Source organism: Enhydra lutris, unplaced genomic scaffold (genome assembly GCF_002288905.1).
Source record: "Enhydra lutris kenyoni isolate GAN:26980312 unplaced genomic scaffold, ASM228890v2 scaffoldscaffold22, whole genome shotgun sequence".
Classification (NCBI taxonomy): domain Eukaryota; kingdom Metazoa; phylum Chordata; class Mammalia; order Carnivora; family Mustelidae; genus Enhydra; species Enhydra lutris.
In genome coordinates, this window is record NW_019154106.1 from 2,723,016 (window position 1) to 2,728,587 (window position 5,572).

Sequence of the window (5,572 nt, forward strand, 5' to 3'; positions counted from 1 at the left end):
GCTGTTGTCAGGTGCCGGATGGGGAGGCCTGGGTGGACGCAGGTGGAATGAGGCACACAGGGTGCTGGCAGCCGGGAAGGAGAGAGGCCGCGGGCAGGTTTGGAGAGCGATCAAGGAGGCCAAGTGGCCAGCTCTCAGGGACGGTTAGGATACGGGAGCCTCGAAATATTAAGGACGATGCCTTGGTTTGGAACCGGGGCACATGTGTGGTGTCCAGAGCATGTCAGCCCGCCACAGTTTCTTGGTGCTGGCAAAAGACCCAAACCCCCCAGGTCAGAGATAACGATCAGCGTATGGCTCCCCGCGGCAGCGGATTCAGAACACCAGTGTTTTTGTCCTGGTTCTCTGCACCCAGATTCCTCCGTAGTGGTGCCGACTGGGCGGTGAGGTGCTGCACACGTGGGCCACGTTTTGGGAGGGAAACCGTGGACGTGGGGAAGCGGAGGCTGCTACCCTGCACACTCAGCGTGCCCGGCCTGGCCCCTGTTGCTTCTGTGCGGGGTTACATTGGGGCCCTCCAAGACACGTGGGAGCCCGAAGCCCCAGTCCTGTGAATGTGACCTTACTTGGAAGTAGGGTCTTTGCAGATGGTCAAGATGATGTCATTAAGGTGGCCCTGACCACCTTATCTGGCCTTGACACCAGTGTGACAAGTGTCCTTAAGAGAAAATCTAGACACAGACACAGAGAGAAGACGGTGTGAAGACACGGAGAAGACCGCTGTCTCCGAGCCGGCCAGCCACGGAGGCTGCCTTCAGGAAGCCGGGAGAAAGGCCCGGACAGGTGTTCTGCCAGCACTCCCAGAGGGAGCAGCCTGACTTTGGGCTCCTGGCCCTAGGGCTGTGAGAGAAGGGACGGCTGCTGCCCTTTGCCACCTGCTCGTGCTGTTGTGTCCAGCAGCCCCGGGGAACCGGGACATCTCTGAGGCAGAGAGGGTCAATGCCTGTCCTCACCAGATGGGCAGAGATGCAGGAGACCCCCCGCAGATGTGGGGCGCCTGTGGTCAGACCAGACTGGGCGGGAAGGTTTCCCTTTCCCTGAAAGAAACTTGTCTCACGGGAGGAAAAGGCCTCAGCCCTCCAGAAGGCTGCAGACCCAGCCTCAGTACCTGGAAATTGCACAAAGACAAAACCCTTTTTACCTTCACGGGCACCCCTGGGATGGAGAGGGAGTGGCGGCTAGGACCCCTGGGGTAGTTGTAGCAAGGGGTCCCCATCCCACTGGTGGTTGGAAACCAGTGGTACATGCGCCCCTCACAGCTCTGGTTTCTGTTTTGCACCAATTCCATTAATTCAAGAGGCATCGGAAGTTGCCCTGGACATGGAACATTCCGGCACGTCCCCTCTAGTGGACGCCTCGGGTGGCCCCTTGGCCGCCTTCATGTGACAGCCGCTGGTGCTTTCCTGAGCCCGTGCCCGCCGGGGTCGCTCTTGCCAGGGGGTGAGCCGACCTGCCGTGCTGCCTCTGGGCTCTTACTGCCACCGTCCATGGCCAGACATCCTGCAGTCGCGGTGGCCGCTCTTCAAGGCCATGCGCCGCGGGCCAGCAGACGGCTTCGTTGCCCGTGAGGGGGGAGCAAACTTCGGGAAGAACCAGCACCAGGTTTTACAGTAACATCTTGAACCTTTGCCAACTTGTAGGCAGAAGCACTGTTTCAAGGTCAAGGTGCTGTTCCTCGGTTGTGCAACGATGCCGGTGGGTGAATCCCGCACCCTCCCCGTTTCCTGTCTGCCGCGTGGATGTGGGAGGTTGCTTCGTAGTGAAGAACGCAGGAGGCAGCCAGACGTGCCCGGGTCCCCCAGAGGGAAGGGGGTGCTATGTAGCATGCTGTCCCTCCCCGCCCCACCACGGTGTTTCCGTGTCTCTGCAGTGCTCTGACCGACTGTTGTGGGTGGTGGCTGCCCTGGGTGTCGGTCCTGGCCGGTTGGGGTTCTAGCATTTTCTAGAGCCTTCCGTTCCTGGGCTGACAGTCAGTCATTCCCCGTGGGCTTGTGGGCTGGTGTGGTGTGGTCATTGGTGTGGATTCACAGGCTTTCTCTACATGCCGTCTAGGTGCTCTAGAAGCCTGGATCTATTTTAATTGGGAGCTGGACACTGGGGTGTTTTTTGGTTTTGTTTGGTTTTGGTTTTGGTTACTTTTTGCAACTTGGACTTGGGCTGCGGACTTCCTGTGTGAAGCCTTGTTAGGTGGGTTTGGGTAAGGGGTGTGGTGTGTTCTCGCATTTCTTCTGCTCCTACCCTGTTAGGAAAAGCTTTTTGAACTGCCCAGGCCATCGATTAGCAGCGCTCACCACCTCCTGCACATTTCTGCGTGGAAACTGCTTCCTCTGTCCTCTTTACCTCCATCCCGCACCTACTGACCAAGCACCAGCAGGGAAAGTCCATTTAAATAAGGAAAAGCACATTTTCTGGGACCTGAAGCTTTCTCTTCTAACTAACCAGGTGTGGGTGGGGTGGGGGACACCTGCTCCCGGGTATGTCTGGAAAAGGGACACCCAGAGCTACTTGCTTCCAGGCCACCTGTTTTTCTGCAAGTGCAAGATGGAAATCCTAACATTTGTCCCTGGGAAAGTCAGCAGAATGCCTTCACATGCCTACGGCACAGGCTGTCCACTTGAATGCTGGTCCTCGGCTCTGGGAAAGTGCCACTGGTTCCGGCCTGTGGAGGCTTGTGTGGAATTGAACTTGAACTTGGGGAGGGTGGTCTCCCTCCAGTGACCCCTTTGTTTGCCTCCACCGCATTGCTGTGTTCCGCCTGTAGGCATTCCACATCCTGCGTCAGACTTCCCCTAAGCTTACTGTATTTTTTGTTGGTGATCTACCTGGTATCGCTTTTAAATGCCAGCTTCCAGTGGTTCGCTGCAGGTCCACAGAAACAGTAGGTCGTGTCCTGTCACGCTGTATCCTCTGATGCTGCTAAAAATCACTCCTGGTTCTGTTCTTGGGCGAGGATTCCCGGGAGTCTCCTACACGGGCAGTCACGTGGTCTGCAAACGGAGACCCCTTCATTTCCTCCTTTCCAATCAGGATGTTTTGGGTTTGCTGTTTTATTGAACAGAGCCTGTGACAACAGCCATCCCTGTCCTGTCCCCATTCTCGGGGGAACATTTTCAGGCTTCTTTCTGTAAGCATGATGTTGGCTCTGTGCTCTTCTGTGTACCCTTTCTTAGGCTGAGAAAGTTTCTCTCTGGTCCTTGTCCGCTGAGCGTTTGTGTCACAGATCAGCGTTAAGTTTTGGCAAAAGCTTTTTTTTCCAGCAATTGAAATGGTCATATGGTTTTATTGTTAGTTTGTTAATATGGTGAACTTCATTGATTTTTATTTTTTTTTTTAAGTTTTATTTATGTATTTGACAGAGAGAGAGGCAGGGAGAGAGGGAACAGAAGCAGTGGGAGTGGGAGAAGGAGAAGAGGCTCCCCACTGAGCAGAGAGCCCAACACAGGGCTTGATCCCAGGACCCTGGCATCACAACTGGAGCAAAAGGCAGACACTTAAATGACTGAGCCACCCAGGCACCCCTGATTTTTATTTTTTTTATTTTTTATTTTTAAAAATCTTTTATTTATTTATTTGACAGAGATCACAAGTAGGCAGAGAGGCAGGCAGAGAGAGGCGGGGAAGCCGGCTCCCTGCTGAGCAGAGAGCCCAATGCGAGGCTCAATCCCAGGACCCTAAGATCATGACGTGAGCCGAAGGCAGAGGCTTTAACCCCACTGAGCCACCCAGGCACCCCCGCCCCTGATTTTTAATGTTAAATCAATCTTGTGTTCCTGATATAAATCACCCTTGGTCATGGAATACGTACTGTCAGATTTCATTTTCTAAAATTTTGTTTTGAACTTTTGCATCTGTGTTCATGAAAGATATTGAAAGATATTGAACTATTGTTATCTATTTTTTTTTTTTTTTTAGTAATGGGGACATTGGCCTTATAGAATGAATTGAGAGTTTTCCTCCTCTTCACTTATCTGATAAAAATAGTGTAACTTCTCTGCTTTCATTTGATTCATATTAATGTGCTATGCCTTGTCCTATCCTTTTCACTTGTCAGCTATTTTTTAACTCCCCTCCTTTTTAAACAATTTTATTTATTTTTTAGTCCTCTCCTTGGGGGACTAAACTGGGGCTTGAACTCACGCCCCCCAGACCAAGAGTCACACGCTGCACTGGCAGAGCCAGCCGAGCGCCCTTTGGCTGTGTTTACTTTTAATGAACATTTCTTTTACAAAGCTCAGAGCTGGGTCCTATTTAATGTGGGAAAACAGCGAGAGTTCGGTTTAAGTCTGTCTTCTTGCTGTGGCTTTTCTGCTTGTCTCCTCAGGTCTCTGTTCACCTTTTTCTATCTTTGTGTAGACTAATAGAGTTTTGTGGTTCATTTTCTCTCCTTGGTTGGTCTGATAGCTGTAACCCTGTTTTGGTTTTTGGTGGCTGCTTGAGGGCTTCTAGTAAAGACGTCCGTCTTCTTCCAGCCCGTCTTCAAGTGCTCCCACACTGCTGCTGTCTGAGAAACTTCAAGTCACTCGCTAATAGCGTCTGGCTAAGTTCTCGGATCCAGTCCTGTGTTCTTCTTTCACGTATTTTAGAAACCCTGCACTACATTTTTTTTTTAAAAAGCCAGCTGTCATTTAAAGAGGTTTAAATAAGAAAAAGCATATGGGGCACCCGGGTGGCTCCGTTGGTTAAGTGTCTGACTTGATTTTTGGCTCAGGTCCTGATCTTAGGGTCGTGAAATCGAGCCCCATATTGGGCTCTGCACTGGGCAGGGAGCCTGCTTAAGAGTCTCTCTCTTCTTCCCCTTCTACCCATCCCCCAATCAATAAATCAATAAATCAGTGAATAAAGAAGAAAAGGCATATATTTACCCCCGTGATTATCACTCCCAGTTGTCTTCATTCTCATGTGTCATTTCAAGTTTTTATCTGGTTATCATTTCCTTCTCCCTGATGTCTTTCCTTTAACATTTCCTATAGGGAAGCCTCGCTGGTCATGCAGTCTTGTGGCTTTTACATGTGTGGAAAGTATTCATCTTTGAAAGATGTTTTCACTGATCATAAAATTCTAGTTTTTGCCTTTTTACCTTTCAGCCTGTGAAAAATGTTTTTCCATCGCCCACTCACTTGTATTGTTTCCAACAAGAAATCTGCCGTCATTCTTAAGATTGAGTTTCAGATGTAAAAGGTTTCTGTTTTTAACAAATTGTCTGCTTTTTTTTTTTTAAGACTTCAATTATTTGAGAGAGTGAGTAGGAGAGAGAGAGAACACAAGTGGGGAGGGGCAGAGGGAGAGGGAGAAGCAGACTCCCCATTGAGGGGGGAGCCCAACATGGGGCTCAATCCTGGAACACCAGGATCATGATTGGAACTGAAGGCAGACGCCCAACTGACTGAGCCACCCAGGTACCCCACGTTGCCTGCCTTTAAGATTTTTCTCTTTGGGGGTATCTGGGTGGCTCATTCGGTTAAGCAGCTGCCTTCTGCTCAGGTCATGATCCCAGGGTCCTGGGCTCCCTGCTCAGCGGGGTGCCTGCTTCTCCATGTCTCTCTCTGCCTGCTGCTCCCCCTGCTTGTGTGTG